Source organism: Clupea harengus, unplaced genomic scaffold, assembly GCF_900700415.2.
Source record: "Clupea harengus unplaced genomic scaffold, Ch_v2.0.2, whole genome shotgun sequence".
Taxonomy (NCBI): Eukaryota; Metazoa; Chordata; class Actinopteri; order Clupeiformes; family Clupeidae; genus Clupea; species Clupea harengus.
The window spans coordinates 29,177-47,242 of record NW_024879794.1 but is presented as its reverse complement, the minus strand read 5'-3'; the positions used below and the strand labels follow the sequence as shown (position 1 = coordinate 47,242).

Here is an 18,066-nt window from a genome sequence, read left to right as displayed (position 1 = left end):
TGGGAAAACAACAAAATATTTATAATATAGGTTTCAGTGTGAAAGTTCACTCCATGCTTGCTACTTTCACTGAGTTATTTTCTATGTGATAACTTATTTTGCTTTTGTAAGCCAATTACTTGAGCAAAGGAGTTGTCTGGTTTCCCATGAGAATTTAGATCTGGAGTGATGACTTCCCACCACTTAGTGACCTGTAGCGCTCTTCTGTCCACCTCCAAGATTATGAACAAAAGTTTAGCGATCCACGATGTTGTGTGCTAGAAAAGGCTTTCTTCAGCCACTTTCCATGGGGATGTAGCTCAGTGGGAGAGCGCATGCTTCGCATGTATGAGGTCCCGGGTTCAATCCCCGGCATCTCCAAAGTTGAACCTTTGAAGGGATGGCCTGCAGTTGATGATAAGTTCATCTCTCTTGGTTGCTATGTGTACCTCGTGGTGCAAAGGTTCCAAATCGGAAGGCTGTGTGTAAAACTCATGTTGAGATCAAGGCATTTGTGATATATTCAGGCTTCTTCCTGAAAATGTTACACCTTTAAAGCGCTTTGACACCATGTGATTTTTTGGTTGTCAATACCAGGTCACAGAGCCCACACTCTGAGAGAGGATTTTTACTGGCAGCTGAGGAGCTCAAAGCCTGTGGTTGGCCGTGATCGTATAGAAGTTAGTACTCTGCGTTGTGGCCGCAGCAACCCCGGTTCGAATCCGGGTCACGGCATCATTTTCACACGGCTGGATCGTTGGCGTTAAGCCCGGCAAACTCTTGTGGCCCTGTGTCGGGAAACACGCTGACTGTCTGCCTGTGCCACCCCTTCCCTGCAGGGCCAGTGGCGCAATGGATAACGCGTCTGACTACGGATCAGAAGATTCTAGGTTTGACTCCTGGCTGACTCGGCGGCACGTTTTGACCATACGCTGGGAAGATCTCTACGCTCTGCTGTGGCCCTCGGTCCTTTCCCCGGGCAGTACATTTGCCGCCAACTTCGGTGGGCCTTGATGTTGTCTCTCATCGTCACGGCGTAGTAAGTTTCCAGCTGCCTGTTTCCAGCTGCCTGGCCTGTTCTTAATCTGTTGGACTCCTTTCAAGTGGCTTAAGACTGTGGCACTCAACTATGTGGACTGTGTCCCTCTTCAGAAGCTTTTCCCACCCTTCAGCATCTCGTTTGCGGAACGGATACTGCAGCCGAGGAGTCATCAAAGGAGCCGGTGTCAATACCAGGTCACAGAGCACACACTCTGAGAGAGGATTTTTACTGGCAGCTGAGGAGCTCAAAGCCTGTGGTTGGCCGTGATCGTATAGAGCAGGGGTTCTCAAACTTTTGCAAAGCTGGGCCCCCCCAAAGCTGGTTAGGGGTAGTTGGGGGGGGGTCTAAAGAGATAATTGGGAACCACACCCCTTTTGCTCATCAAAAGGGCCAGGGTTTGGAAGTGGGAGAGATTTTCTTCTGAACCAGTGCAATGTGCAAGGACCTAAGTCTTTCAGAGCTTTTTGTTGTTTGCTAAATTTAAAATGTATCTTACTTTTGTGACAGGTGGGAGGGGTTGCCCTTAGCAGTAGTATAGACAGTCACCTGATTGTGCCTGGCTCACGTGATGTGATGTTACACGGTAGCTCACAGTGCCCCGAACTTGGAACTTGTTTTAAATGCGATACACGCGGAACACGCAGCAAGTGTGATAAACGAGAACAATAAGCACATTACGGACCTACCTGTTTGTTGGAGTATAACGTCAGTAGGATCGTGGAGAAGTGTTGTCTCTAACAGGCGAACAGTTTTCATACCTACAATGCATTTGGAACACAGGGAATGGCGTCTTAACATTGAATGCGGGACCTGAGCATTTTTACGAGGAACCATATACAGTATAATCACTGTTTTTCCCATAGCTAATTGTGATTAGACAAGCATTTGTATTGAGCTACACTGAACTCCTAACTAACTCAGTGAGACAGCCTGTATACTGTGGTTGGCTTTTGAGATGTAAAACGTTGTTTGTGTCTTGGCGAGTTTTACTTTTTTTTCTTTCATTCCTTTAGGTCAGCCGTAGCTGGGGCTGTCTTAGAGGGAAATCCTTAGCCCCTTACTTCTTGTGTGTGCTGTGTGACGCCTGCCACTAGGGGCAGTAGTGGGTAGTTTGTGGTTTGGGGTGTAGTGCCTAGATTCCGTCGGCTCCTGCTGGTGTGTAGTGGATAGCCATTGTGACTTGCTGTTGGTTTGGCGTGTAGTGACATCAAGATTGGCTACTTGGTATAAATCCTTTAGTTAGTCTTACCTCTGGGTTGAGCTTTAGCCGCGGCTGACCTATACTCACTCTTGCCCTTAATGTCTGCCCTGAACTATATAATAGTCTATATATTTAATATTTCACTTAATACCTACTTCCCTACATGCCTATTAATGGTGGAGGGAGAGAGGTGCATGCTGGGGAAAGAGGAGCAGGCCTCAGTAACCAGCCACACCTAGATCATTGACTGTCATTAGCATTTTTCCAACCAACATCTTAATTCGGACATTTTGTGGGACTTTGCAGGTCAGCATAACAAAGTGCTGCAGGCATCCAAATACCTCCACCAAATAGCAGATTTGGTGGACGTTTACTTTGTCCAGATATACCTAGATACAACCACTTTTCACTCAGAATTGATTACAGTTTTCTCAAAGGTTTGAGTCCAAGAAACATTAGTTTCCTAGATACGTTAGTAGTATTACATTTTGCAAGTTGTATGGAAGAAGAAGAGCCTTTATTGTGAAAAAAGTGAAATACATAGCAATATGAATGAGACACAAGTGTTTTTTAATTCAAGTGTAGGTGTACATACAATGATGAGAAAAACTACATGAATAGTATATTTCAAGTGTCCTTAAAAAGTTCCCCTTTTGTAGTGTTACATGTTCTCAAAACTCTACTTTAAATATACAGAGTGTTATTGAAAATCCATATTCATAGTATATTAAATATTTACTCAAAATAGTTCCCCTTTTACCTAGTTAAGTACCCTTAACACAATAGAAGTTTTGCTTTTTCTACAGTTAAGATATAGCGCACACATAATGGCCCAAAATGAATACATGTACATGTATGAATACATTTTGTACATGTATAGTAACATTTAGCCTTGCTAGAATTCTATGATCTCCTTAGTTCCATGCTTCTTCAGTTGGCTCCTCAGCAGACACATCAGCCGGCTCCTCTTCAAACTCTGTCACTGCACACATATCAATGGCAGACAGTCACAGCATGTAATCATACCTTTAAATACATTAGCAGTATGGTGCTACTTTAACACTGTGCTAATTGTGTGTGCTGGATATTTGTAGCATTGCCACCATCCCCACGGCTAGGCACAATCGCAGTGGTGCATATGCCCTGGTGTATTGTGCTGTACAATTGCTCTAATCAGTTATTTTGCATTTATTTTTCTAAAGTGCTTTGAACAGGGGGTGATGTAAAGGTGCCTTACATAATTTACAAGAATAAAAGCGGAAGGTCATGGAGAATAAAAGGGGTCACAGGAACTGACCTGCAATGTCAGCATAAGTCTCCTCCAGAGTGACGGTCTCTGCAGCGCCATCGCGAGACTCAGCTGTGTCAAAGTCAGTTTCCTCTGCTCAAGCACCAATGCACAGTAGTTAACCAAAACGGTGATGATGACAATGATAACTGTGCTGAATATGTGTGCTGTGTATGTTGTTCATAATAACTTCACTATCCTTTACAGTGGGACACGTTCTAGACTGCCCAACTGTCCCACATGTCCCAGCAAATGTGGTCAATCGTGACAATGAAAGTTTACTTCATTTATTTATTTATTCAGTGCTTTTTAATCATAAGTATTCTTTCAAGGCACTTTATAGAATCTGAGAGCTAAGTTTTCCAGAAGGTCTAGCATTAATAGCAAGAAACAGCTCCCTCCTGAGGAGAGGACCCATAGGGCAATGCTGCCAACACAACTGGACACACAAGAAACCCACCTGCAGTTTCATCAAGTTCATCCTCAGCAGGAGCATCAGTCACTTCCTCTTCAAACTCAACAGGCTCTGAAAAGATATCAGTGCAAAACAGTCACACCTTGTAGTGACTATTCAGACTTACAAGCCAGGAGCGAAATTGTGGGTTTAGTGGGTGTGCAGATTATTTCAATCTTCGCAACCATCTCTAATTATATTGTGATGCAGGAAGTATTTAATGGTGTTCCAAATACACCAAACACACTTGGCTTGGCAATAGCCTACCTGGAGTGTCTGCAGGAGCTTCTTCCATTTCAGCTGCCTCGTCGTCAAAACCAAGGGCGTCGTCCATTTCTTCCTCCTGCTTCCCCACTGGCAACACACAGACAAGAACAAGCTTAGCACAGAAGAACTAAAAATAGCATACCCTGGTGACTGCAGTGTGATACACAGACCAGTGTTACTGGCACTTCTTCCTTGGAGGTTACAATCTGGTCCCTGCTACCAGGAGATCTTACCTGAAGAGTCAGAGGTAGCGTCTTCACTTTTGGTCAGGTCATCAGTCACGGTGTCTGTCATTTTAGACAGCCCTACATGATGGGAACCATCACAGCAAAACAGTCAAGGGATCCACTAAAATCAGCTAACTTGGCAACAGCTGAATAGAAAATCCTGTGTAGTGTTCTCATTAGAATATTGCATAGAAAACACAGTACAGTGTGATTTGGGGTTAATGAGCTGAAATTTTTAACGATACCTGGTGGCTGAGGAGCTCCATTAACCACACCTGTGGGAAATAGTGAAATGAAGTGTGCAACGAGAAATATTGTCCTCACTGCTAATTCCATATTTGCTGTCTGCAGAGCTCTGCTAGCAGTGACCTAAATCTAATACACACGTGATATGATATTGGCAGTAAGATCCCTTCAGAAGTGTTTCAGCAATGATAGTGATTGAGGTAACAGTGCTCAGGATAGACATAGTATTTGTGCTTATCATCCATTCCTGTATATAACATTACTTCACGGTCCGGAGACTCTCAGAATGTCACAAATTAGAATACAAAATGTTACTGTTACACAAAGTGCCTTTTTCAATTTTACCTGTTGCCAAGCTGAGGACAAACACGGCATAGAGGACGATGAGAAACCGCATGGCAAATTTGGGTAATTCTAAAACACACATATATGCACATACACACACACATATGCACGCACACGGACACACACACATACACACACACAGAGAGAGAGAGAGAGACAGACTATGAAACAGATTATGGAAGAGAGTGAGTGAGAGAGAGAGACAGACAGACTATGAAACATCAGCACTCGAAAAAGAGTGACTAGTGAGAGCGTTGACATAAGAAGCAGAGAATGGGAGTAAGTGCTCACCTACTAAGAGTTCTCTGTTCTCTCGGAGCTTCTAGAAAAGTCATGACAATGAGAAGCAACTGTGTGTTTTATAGCCATTTCCGACCAGTCGTAGATGAACCGAGTAAACAGGTTTATGTAAAAGATGAGAAGGGTGCATGGTCTCAGGACAACATTAAACACTGACCTTCATGTGACAGATCATCTTTCTACAGCAAGGAAAATGATCCCTGGTCAAATAGAAAGAGGGAGATGGAGAGGGACACTTCACCACACCTGGATACAATGCAACATCACGCCCAAAATATGAGCCTGTTCACACACATACACACACACACACACACACACACAATTTAATCTGCAATTGTATTTGGGAGAGCTAGTAAAAGCATAGTTCATGACAAAATGCATTTGCTCTGTATTTTGAGTGCGTCTTCATAGTAGGGCACTGGGCAAAGCACTAGTTCCATTCTGTGTGTGTGACTTCCAGCAAAGTCTATATTTTGGACTAAGAGTGACCAGCAAGAGGTTATCAGAGGAGTACTGTGTGTAGAGACTTAATGTAAGCTATTTCATAGGCTACAGTAGCCCACAGACTTGCATGGTCTAAAGACTAAAGTCCCAAAGAGAGTCTATATTTACTGATAAGCAACTATTTACACCAAATGCAACCCAACTATGCTTGATGCATGAATCTCGATGGAAACGTCATGAGAGCAATTAAATGGGAAGGCATTGCGTAGATTTAGATGGTATGCTCACATTTGCAATTTCTCCCAATACTCCTTTAATATGCAAATTAATGAATAACGTTGACGTTGTGTAGAAACTAGGCTATTTGTCTTGAAAACTAATCCTGTCCTCAAAATGACATACTGAGGCGTCATGATGCTGTAGTGCTTCTTTGCTGTTAAGCACTTTGAGCTGCATTGTTTTGTATGAAAGGTGCTATACAAATAAAGTTTATTATTATTATTATTATAATTATTATTATTATTATTATTATTATTAAATGTGAATTTGCGGTTGATAAGGACTCACCATCAAAGGCAAAAGGTAAAAATTTAAAACAAGTGCATTCCTTGGTTTTATGTCTTGAAGTGATCTTTCAAACAACTTGGCATCAAGGGCATTCATCCACTATTGAATGAATAAAAACACCTCACTGCAAACTAAAAGGGATGTTTTTGTACTTTTGAAAACATTTGGAAAAAAGATGAGTGAATGAATATAACCAGGTGTATATCTGTGTTCCACTAGGTGTATGCAATGGGAGGTGTGTCTGTGTGAAATGTTTGTCTTATCATCTCAATGGTGTTATATGTACAATTTTATGATCAGAGATCAAAAAACAAATACATCTTCAGTTACATGTATGACTACACAAACACACAGGCGTGTACGTAATGTACACTTTCTCAAACACACTGTGAGGCTGTTGCATCATCACAGGACTGGTGCCACTACAGACAGTATCGTTGTGTATTAAGATCAAACCGGTTTTAGTTCAGTCCTCCAAATTGTTGGGTGAAAGTCAATTTTCACAAATTTGAGGCGAAATACAGAAAGAGATCGAGAGACAAATAGAGAGGACTGACTCAACTATTACAGTACAGCAGATAGAGAAGATTCATACGTTAGGCTTCCACAGCTTCACTCTGTGAAAGGGGCTTGGTATGAAATAACAATTCTTGGGGTTCCCCTGAAACCATTTGGCATGCATATTTTGCCTGCTGACACTATATGTAACAGCAGCTGTGACCAACCAGCGATCAACATCCCCTGTATTTGAACTCCATTCCCCTTTTGTTGCTGTTGTTGGTCTCCTTCATTTGTTCCTCAGTTTTAACATTGTAACATCAGGTGTGTTTCATCTGTCATTTTTCAGTCTGTGGGTCAGCCTCCAAACTCCTAAATGAAGTTATTTTTACTCAAGAGAAGAGTGTTGCACAGCAACAAGAGGGCCTTACTCCTCAAAGGCAGCTAACTTATCGATAGCACCATGCTTTCTTGTATAGTTGTGTCTGATGTAATGGGACAAGAATTTTGCCATGGGGCTGTGTTTATTAAAATAATTGTGGTTTTCTTCATCAAGGTTGACCATGTGATTAATGCATTACTAATCACAAGTATTGACATTGCACCGTTTTCCTTTAAAACGCATTCAGATACTGCGGGACAATGTCCAAGATCTGACAACAATTCTAAATAAGTTACCGTCACAGGTCCTTATCTGAAGAATCACTCCTATATCCAGAGTTCAAAAGAGATTGTAATTAGCTGTTAAGATTACCGGTCGGAAATAAGCCAGAGTGTTCCTGTCAGAGGAGCTTGAATGGTTAAAAATGCTTGGCCATCATCTGGAATGGAATACCGGGAGAGTGTCCAGCAGCATGATGAGGCCACAAGGGGTCTTCCTGCCAAAATCAAAGCATTAACGAGAAGACCGAGACCACACCTCTTCTTACTTGGTAGGATGAGGAAATTAGGAGTCAATGCTGGATGGATGAATGTACTTCAGATGAGGTTTCCATATGAGAGATTGATCAGTATTATTACAGGTTTTACAGAGATATCAGGAGGCACAATAAGATAAGGAAGTGATTATCACAGATTTGCATTATACTGTATATGTAAGGACAAGGACGTTGTATTAGGATGATGAAATTATATTTGGTCTTGTGTTGCTCTATTATTCTCCACAGCCCCAGGGATTTGCCAGGGGGAAAAGTAAGCTCATGTAGCGGGGGCAGGACTCTATCAAGCCACATCCTACACATCCTCTGCGTGTGGGTCAAGGCTAGTGCTTTGGTCTAGGCTTGTGTTTTTAGTCTGTGAGACGAGATGCACTGTCTTCAAGTTGCCGCTCCATCTATAGTTATGCGCAGTGAAGCCTACTGAGAGCTAAAGGAAATGATGGTTGGTCTGGTCCATTTATGAAAACTTCCCAGTTTAATGTAGTCTCATCCTACTGACTACAAGGACGCTGATATGAATCGGTGATCTAACTTGTAGAAATTGTAAGGTATAATGCACAACGTGATTTCATTCTTTAAAGCCAACTGGTTGTTCCGAACTGTTTATAGGATTGTCACTTTATTTAATATGTGTAGAGCAAGTGGAACCCATTAAGTTGGGTTGGAAGCTGTTCTACTGACAGCCACTGACAGTGATGAGTGCAGGGCAGGCCTTTAATGTTCAGCTGAACCTGTGGGCCTGGACAGTAGGAACAGTTGGTTCAGTAGTTTTATTTATTCATTTGTTTGACATATTTTTGTAATCTGTTGTATTAGTTCAAAGCACTGCTGTAAAGATGCCATACGCTATCTTTACTGTTGTCCACACCCACTCTTGCTCATCAAAAGGGCCAGGGTTTGGAAGTGGGAGCGATGCTCTTCTGAACCAGTGCAATGTGCCAGGACCTAAGTAAAGTCTTTTAAAAGCTTTTTGTTGTTTGTTAAATTTTAAATGTGTCTTACTTTACTAAGTTCGGAGTGGCCACTTTTTCACAACTACTTGTCATCTTTGTGGCATTCATGTGAAGATATGTAGTTTGGCAGGTACATAGCATGAGGTCATGGATTTTATATTCCACTAATCCATCCATTGTTTGTCTTTTCACACTTGACGAGGTCCAACTGTCTGGCATCAGTGTCAAATGTCGTTTTTAATCTTTTTAATAATATGCAAACACTCTTATTCAGAAGTCAGTGTTGATCATTCTTACTGAACCAAATGTCTTCCCTGTAAACATGAAAAACAATCTTTGAAATATTGACTTTGACTATCCCCCCAAAGGGATATAAAAGGACTACTGCTGCTCGTCATCTTCATCACAGCATCCAGAGGATCTCAGAGGATCTCAGAGGACTTTTTCTGCTGCAGGTAAACCGCAACCCAAGGCCTCTGCCTGCTTTTCAGATCTTTTTCTGCTCTTTCCAAGAATACACAAGCTGTAATCATAGCTGTAATCATATGGACATTTGATCTCAAATAATTAAACTCTACTACAATGTCTGACATGTTTTCACGTACCTGTTTTCTGTCATTCATGTAAATTGTAAATACACAATCAATCAATGACTCATGTATAATGATCAAACGGGATACAAAACATTTAGGTAGAAGTTAATACTTATTTTAATTGCATGCAACACACAAACTTTAATCTCCTTTTTGTCTCTTTGCATTATGTCTGTTACCATAACACTTGCAAAGTGAGGACTATTAATGCAACCTGTTGTGAAATTTAAAATCAAATTTAAGTGGTGTTGTCCTGGCAAATTGTGTCCTTCCCAGGTTCATCTTTTGCTTGTTGAAGAAGGATGAAACTCATCTTTACTCTTCTGCTGATCCTTCCCTTGGCCTTTCCCTCAGAGGGAAGCGATATCTCTGTCTCTAATGGAGGTCCCTGGGGCGACTGGGGTGAGATGGTGATGTGTCCCCACTCTTATCGGGCTTTTGGCTTCAGTATTAGGGTGAGTGCTTTGTTGCCCTTTATGGGGGCGACTAAATCAAAAACAAAAATAAAAAATAAAACAAATTACACATTAAAAAACATTGTAATTGTGTATTGAACCCAACAATTATAAGCTTATGTAGGTAAGACAAATGTTTATGATGTTTAGTTCATTACTGTATGATTTAAAGTATAATTGTATTATTTGAAGTGTGATAGAGTTAATAGATTTCAGCACAAGACTGACAAAGCTTTTGACAAGTTAAAGTATGCTGAACTTAGTTGTGTGAAAGGAGTTATCAGAGGCAACTAAAAGGACTAGCAGGTGGTTGTGGTTGGGTTGATCACCTACTTGGGAAAGTGTTAGTGTCAGCTCCCGATGGTTTGCTAGTGGTCCGTTCTGTTTGTAGGCTCAAAACAACGCTGGTGTTCATACACAGTCCTGTCTCTGTTACTGGGAAACAAACAAAATGGCTTGGAATTCCAGCCAACATACAGTTTGACGTTCAAAATTTTGTTGAGAGAAAAAAACAATGTCGGCGGCTGGAAGACCTGCACATTCGTGATATCATGTTACCTCTCTCGACTGCTTCCAACATTGCCATTTTGGTTGTTTGGTTGCTCCTTAAGGTGGAAGGGCGACAAGGCTGGGGAGATGACACTGCACTAAATGGGATCCGACTCATGTGTCGACACACAGGACACCGTTACCACCACCGGCACCGCATAAGTTCATCCGTGGGAGGGTAAATTCATAATCTGTAGTCAATATCATTTGAGGCTATCATCTTATGATCAAGTATCATTTAATTAAATAATGTCTTGTGTATTTTAAAGATGGGGGAGTTGGACCACTTACCAGAATTGTGGCTCTGGATATCTTCAGTCCTTCAATCTCCGTGTGGAACGTCCACAGGGAAGAGGAGTAGATGACACCGCTGCCAACAACATCAAGTTCCGCTGCACCAATGGAAGGGTTCTGTCTGGTCATGGCATGTCCTGGGGTGGCTGGGTGGGGTGGAGTGGTCATTGCTCTAGGGGAATCTGTGGCATTAAGACCAGGGTGGAGGGTCGACAGGGCGGGGGAGATGACACTGCCCTGAATGATGTCCAATTTAGATGCTGTTAGTGAAGTAACCTGGATGAGGATGATGCCGTACAATGAAAAGCTGTACCTCAGCGGTTAACAGTACATTTCTGGTTTACAGATCCACAGTAGGTGCCCTCTCTCCATTGGCTGTCTGACTGGTTCTACAGTAAAATGCTGTTAATTATTGTTTCTACCATCATCTTCTATTCTATCAATAAAGAGTCTGAAGCATTACCCACTCTGATTTACACTGCACTGCATTTGTAACTGGTCACACCACACACACACACACACACATCCTCTGTGTGTGGGTCAAGGCTAGTGCTTTGGTCTAGGCCAGGGGTTCTCAAACTTTTGCAAGCTGGGCCCCCCCAAAGCTGGTTAGGGGTAGTTGGGGCCCCCCCACCCCCCCGCCACCCACGGCCCGCTGCTACCGCCCTCAACCACACCACCATAGATAGATAGATAGATAGATAGATAGATAGATAGATAGCATATTGTTATTGATAGCCCTGACATGTCAAGGTTAGGCTATTGTTATTGTTAGGCCAATACAGAATTATTATTACTATTTTTTTATTATTATTATTATTATTGTTATTATTATTATTATTATCATCAGTAATAGTAGGCCTATTAGTAGGCAATTCATTATTATCACCATCATTATGTTATTATTATTATAATTAATGATTATCGACCAATTATTATTATTATTGTATTATTATAATTATCATAATAATAATACGTGTTATTATTACTATCATTAGGATACTGTTATTATTATGGGCCTCTTGTGATCTTTACAAAAAAAATCCTACAGGTCTGTCAATGTTAGACATGAGCCTGCTTTGCCCTGCAAAGGTCCTCAAATCTTGGGTCAATGTTTGACAAACATATCCTCAGGTCATCCTCAATCTGTGCGCGGTTGCGGTATTTAGTTTTGAGCGCAGTAAGTCTTGAAAAGCCTGCCTCGCACAAATATGTCGACACGAAAAGGAGGAGCATTTTTAAGGCTATGTCGCAAAGCTGATCATTGCTACCCAGAATGACGTAGCTCGTCTGCTGAGCAGAGAAATGAATCCCGAACTCAGGCGAATGAACGGTAGTCCTCTTTGAAATAGGACTTAAACTGATTTCTGATATTCGGCGTGATACAGTGTCATTTGACATGAGTTTAGTAGCTGCACGCTCTCCTATCATTATTCTACACGTCTTGCACGGCCAGCAAAATCAGTGTTTCGGCAATTGTATGGGGTTTGCCAAGCTTAGCAATTATATGAGCCACTACATAAGATGCCTCCAGACTGCTTGGAGATGGTGGTTTGTTGTTGCTGGAGGCCATCACATTTATGTTTAAAGTCCACAGGCTTCTCTTTCTGACTTTTACGAATCAGAAACTTGTCCATAGTTGTGTTTGTTTGCTGATACAGTGTGTGTGAAGTTAATACAGTTCTAATTTCAACGTCGTGTTCTTGTGAGTGTGTTTGTATGTGTGGCTGTGAACGAGTTGCACACTAATAATGGATAAGGCTGTGCTAGGCAATGGTTCCTAACCAAACGAACTGTACACAATGTAGACAAGGACAGCACAAAATAGTATTCAAGTGCTGGTGTTTTATTTGTTGCAACACGGTGGATGATCAAAAACTGTAAAGGTAGGTGTTATGGAGAAAAGGGCTAGCTGCAGTTGGAAGAAGGTAGCTAGCTAGAGGGCTAGCTCTCAGGGCTACAAGCTTTTTTAAAAGATTGTGGAGCAAATGACTCCTTAGAATAGGCTACGAATAGACCTACTGCAAGTGCAGTAAGGTATTACTAAGGAAGGAGTGAGTCTTTAAAAAGACTGTTTATAAAGCAATGAATATCTGAATGATACAGGAAACAAGAGAAATTGAACAAACTCTGCAGAGTGTCGTCTCAGGGTGAGTGCTTACCAATGCCTGCGTTTTTTTTTATACTCGGAAGCGTAGGCGCAACTCGCGTTCAAACTCCGTTTTGATTGGTGGATCAGGAGCAAAACAGTATTTGATTTGTTTGGGTCAGTCCAGCCCCTTGCATTTCGCCACTGAGGGAGCTTTCACTAACCAGTGACAGGTCGGCGGTCTTTTTTTTTTTTCTCCGTTTGTGACATCGTGCCCCCCCTGGAGAGTGTTCGCGCCCCCCACTTTGAGAACCACTGGTATAGAGGTTAGTACTCTGCGTTGTGGCCGCAGCAACCCCGGTTCGAATCCGGGTCACCGCATCTTTTGCACACGGCTGGTTCGTTGGCGTTAAGCCCGGCAAACTTTTGTAGCCCTGTGTCGGGAAACACGCTGACTGTCTACCTGTGCCACCCCTTCCCTGCAGGGCCAGTGGCGCAATGGATAACGCGTCTGACTACGGATCAGAAGATTCTAGGTTCGACTCCTGGCTGGCTCGGCGGCACTTTTTGACCATACGCTGGGAAGATCTGTACGCTCTGCTGTGGCCCTCGGTCCTTTCCCTGGGCAGTACATTTGCCACCGACTTCGGTGGGCCTTGATGTCGTCTCTCGTCGTAACGGCGTAGTAAGTCCTGGACAGCCTTCGTGCTACTGCTGGTTGAGCATAAATCCCCACGCGAATTAGCTTTTCCCCAAGCAACCTTGCTTTTGTCTCTTCCCATATGGTCTAGCGGTTAGGATTCCAGGTCACAGAGCACACACTCTGAGAGAGGATTTTTACTGGCAGCTGAGGAGCTCAAAGCCTGTGGTTGGCCGTGATCATATAGAGCAGAGGTCTTCAACCGGGGGTCCGCGACCCCCAGGGGGTCCGCGGAGGTACTGCAGGGGGTCTGCCAAATTATTCCATCTGAAGCATTTTTCCCTCTTCTAAAAATGAAAAACGTCCAATAGGCTACATAAACATAAACAGATCGTAACAATTGCTTTCTATTAGTTTATAAAATAATACATAGGCTACCCATGAATCTTCACGCGATCATTTCATCACCATGGCAACATATGCACTTTTAGCTACATTTAGCTATCTCTTGCCAAAACACGTTACCTGCCATAACCATACAATTAATTGCGGAAAGTTTAATACTGCCAGCAGCTAGTAATATAAGAAAAACAATGTTTGGGAAGGAAAAGCATCCCTTTGCCCGCCCTATTGATGAATTGGCAGCTGATGTGAGGGCACAACTAGTCGCGAAACTCCCGAAAGCAGATTATTTTGCACTACAATTAGATGAATCCACAGACGTGTCAAACGACCCTCAGCTTTTAGCGTTTGTGTGGTTGTTGACCAAAATGAGATGCAGGAGGAATTTATATTCTGTAAGCCGCTGCATGGACGTACAAAAAAGTTCAGAGATTTTCAAAGTGATCGACAATTTTTTCCGTGAACATGATATACCCTGGCCAAAATGTGTCGCGATGTGCACAGACGGTGCAAGAGCCATGTGTGACGCACTGAATGCTTCATAGGGAGAATCTTGTTGCCAAAGACATGAGTGATTAATTGTCAAACGTCAGGCCTCTCACTAGGTATGAGATATTTCATCCATACTTAAGCTTCTCAAGCTACTCAATTCTTTGTCCCTCCCTCATTGAATACAGAGTAATGGCTAACTGTAAGGGAGAAAAAAGTCAATAATTAACGGAATAAAGTGTGTTTGTGTGTGTGTGTGTCTGACATTTAGTTCCAGATCAAATATATGAATATATTAGGCCTAAATTTGGGGCGGCGGGGGTGGGGGTCCCTGCTCAGTGTCTCTCAGCCAAGGCATCCTTGGGCTGAAAAAGGTTGAAGACCCCTGGTATAGAGGTTAGTACTCTGCGTTGTGGCCGCAGCAACCCCGGTTTGAATCCGGGTCACGGCATCTTTTGCACACGGCTGGATCGTTGGCGTTAAGCCCGGCAAACTCTTGTGGCCCTGTGTCGGGAAACACGCTGACTGTCTGCCTGTGCCACCCCTTCCCTGCAGGGCCAGTGGCGCAATGGATAACGCGTCTGACTACGGATCAGAAGATTCTAGGTTTGACTCCTGGCTGGCTCGGCGGCACGTTTTGACCATACGCTGGGAAGATCTGTACGCTCTGCTGTGGCCCTTGGCCCTTGGTCTCTGCCAGATGCTCGGGAGAGTCTAGGAGGCTGCACTCTGGCGCGGCCAGCCTGACTACCCTGAGAGACTTAAGACAGCACTCGGTTGTGACTGATCTGGGTCTTCTCGGGGCCTTGGGAGGTAGCACTTTGCTGCTATTGATCTGGGGCCCTTGGTCATCTCCTTCTACCAGTCTTTGCTCCTCTCCTACCTGGGATTGACAACAAAATATCAGTACTTAATTCTATCCAATCTTTAAAACGTATGAAGGAAAAAAAAAAAGCATGAAGAGAGACCGAGGTAAATGCACTGGCCGTCGCTCGTCAAGCATTAAGCCATCAGTACTTTAGGTCCTCCTATTCAGGAATTTGCCTTTATGGGCTTCAAAAGCTCCTCCCATTACAATGAATCAACTATGTTAGACCATTTCTAAGGTTAGGGTAAGAATTAGTTTTAAGGTCTAGGTTAGGGTTAGGGTTAGGGTTAGGTTTATGTCATTGTTCAACGGCCCTCCCCATGACTAGCATGAAGAGAGACCGAGGTAAATGCACTGGCCGTCGCTCATCAAGCATTAAGCCATCAGTACTTTAGGTCCTCCTATTCAGGAATTTGCCTTTATGGGCTTCAAAAGTTCCTCCCATTACAATGAATTAACTATGTTTGGAGTTCAAGTAAAGCCTTGGGATTAGGTTCTTTGATTAAGTTTGTCTCAGACTAGCGTCTGTTTTTTCTGATGTTCTTGATTATCCCTTAAGAGTTGGTCTAGGTTCTTAGGTGTATGTTCAGGTTTTATGACCTTTCACTACACAAATTCTTAAGCTAAGATATCCAAGTTGTTGTAAAAGGGTCCTTTAGGTTAGGGTTAGAATTAAGAATATGGTTCAGTCTTGCCTTAAGATATTGCCCGGGTTAGGGTTAGAATTAGCCTTTCGGGTCTAGGTTCTGTCCCAGAAGGTTTAGGGAGGTTAGGTTTAGAAATGTTTTTTAAGTAGGCTTAAAAGTGAGCTTTGATATTATAATTAGGCCTATCATGGCAGTAATTTGCCTTAGGAAGTCCTAGGTCCACAAGGTCTTTGATAGCAAAGTAGTCTGTGGGAAAATTTTAAGACACATCATCAGTAGTTCACCACAGGCTCATTGGGTGTTTCAGGCCTTTAATAACTAAACACCCTCCTCTGAGGCGGCCCCGCTGTAGGTAGATCAGTCCTCAGCGTGTGTCTTATGTCCAATTGTTGCTAAAGTTTTCCTCAGGAAAATCCAATATGGTTTCCGAGGAATCTCATGATGGTATGATGGCTTTTAGTTCTCTATGTTGTTGAGTTTGTTAATAGTTCATTTGTTAATAGTTCATTTTTTAGGAAGAGTTAGAGTTTAAATACCATTACCTCACAGTGGAAGGTTCCTTACATTGTTGAGTTTGTTAGCAGTTAAATATTAATAAGAGTTAGAGTTTTATAGACTATTGTCCCACCGTGGAGGGTTCCCAGTCTAACTGTTACTGTTACTCTGTTACGTTTTAAAGATTGGATAGAATTAAGTACTGATATTTTGTTGTCAATCCCAGGTAGGAGAGGAGCAAAGACTGGTAGAAAGAGATGACCAAGGGCCCCAGATCAATAGCAGCAAAGTGCTACCTCCCAAGGCCCCCAGAAGACCCAGATCAGTCACAACAGAGTGCTGTCTTAAGTCTCTCAGGGTAGTCAGGCTGGCCGCGCCAGAGTGCAGCCTCCTAGACTCTCCCGAGCATCTGATAGAGAGAGATGACCAAGGGCCCCAGGCCAGTAGCAGCAAAGCGCTACCTCCCAAGACCCCCAGAAGACCCAGATCAGTCACAACAGAGCGCTGTCTTAAGTCTCTCAGGGTAGTCAGGCTGGCCGCGCCAGAGCGCAGCCTCCTGGACTCTCCCGAGCATCTCAATACCATGTCTAAGTCAGCTAGGATCACCAGGGATCCAGACCAGAGAGCGGGGCAAACCATGGTCAGACCACAGCCTCCCAATGCTCTCCTGCTGACTCTGCCCTCCACTACGGTACTAATGAGATTGGATTAGCTATTCAAAAGGTTAGATAAAGTTGAGTAGTGTTATCTGAACTATTAGTATTCTAGCTAATCAAATCACTAAACGGCGGTGTTTTCCGTAGCGTACTCTTGATGTTGTCTTCATGTAGTGAAACTCTTCATGTAGTGCAAAGTGTGCTGGTGTGTGGGTGGTGCTAATCACCAGTAAAAGATTGGGCCCCATTTAAGGTCTGTTTGGCCCCAGACCACCATCCCAGTGTGCGTTGTCCAAGTGGACACAGGGTGGCTGGATACTTACCCCCTAGTCAGGATGGAATGAACCATCCCAGCTAGAGCCAGAGAAAAGGTCTCATCTTGGGGCAAATCTCCATGTCAACTCCGGGTTGGAGAAGAGCGGAGACTGGTGGAAAGAGATGACTAGCATCTCTGCACCATGCCCAAGCCAGCCGGAACCAGGAGGGTTCCAGAGAGCCGGAGAGTGCTCTCCTGCTGGCTTAGCCTTCTCCCGATAGCCCTTCGTTGGCACCGTAAGGTATCCAGGCTACCGAGATCCGGCAGTTGGACCCAAGCAAGAGCGGGTGGCCTAGACCCATGGGTAGGAAACACCCATGAGAGACCACCAAGCTTCTACTCAAGCTGGATCCGGATTTCCCTCGTGTTGCTTTGAAAAAAGCAGTTAGTTCTTGCAGAAGTCAGCTCTCCCCTCCATGGTAGCCATCTTCATCAGTAGAACAACTCCTGTTCTTCCATTCGTTCCCAATACAAAGCATAGTTTTGCTGGGAAAGGTACCTATTTTACATACAATACACCTTAATGGTTGGTACTTTTTAGCGAAAATGTAAAAGTAATTTTGAAGGGCTAAAACCATATTGGTTCAGAAGAGGAGATCAAGAGCAATCCAACAGTGAAAACCTTGTGTTTTTCTGACTTATAAATCAAAAGATTCAGACGTTTTTGTGTCAAAAAGAATCCCAGAGTTCAGTTCAGCTCTTGTTTACCACTGACAGCTCACGCCTAGCACTTGTTTTAAGTAACTCCGAAGGGCTAAAAGTATATTGGTTAAGATGAGGAGATCGAGAGCTAATCATCAGTGAAAACCTTGTGTTTTTCTGAC

General features: G+C 43.2%; 3 non-coding genes across 3 annotated transcripts; all 3 read left to right on the top strand.

The window, feature by feature from the left end:
* The first annotated feature begins 288 nt into the window (after positions 1-288).
* trnaa-cgc lies at positions 289-360 on the top strand. Its single transcript has one exon. It is a non-coding gene; the product is annotated as a tRNA-Ala (tRNA).
* Positions 361-13,213: 12,853 nt separating this feature from the next.
* trnar-acg lies at positions 13,214-13,286 on the top strand. The gene has a single exon. It is a non-coding gene; the product is annotated as a tRNA-Arg (tRNA).
* Positions 13,287-14,814: 1,528 nt separating this feature from the next.
* On the top strand, positions 14,815-14,887 carry trnar-acg. Its single transcript has one exon. It is a non-coding gene; the product is annotated as a tRNA-Arg (tRNA).
* The last annotated feature ends 3,179 nt before the right edge of the window (positions 14,888-18,066 follow it).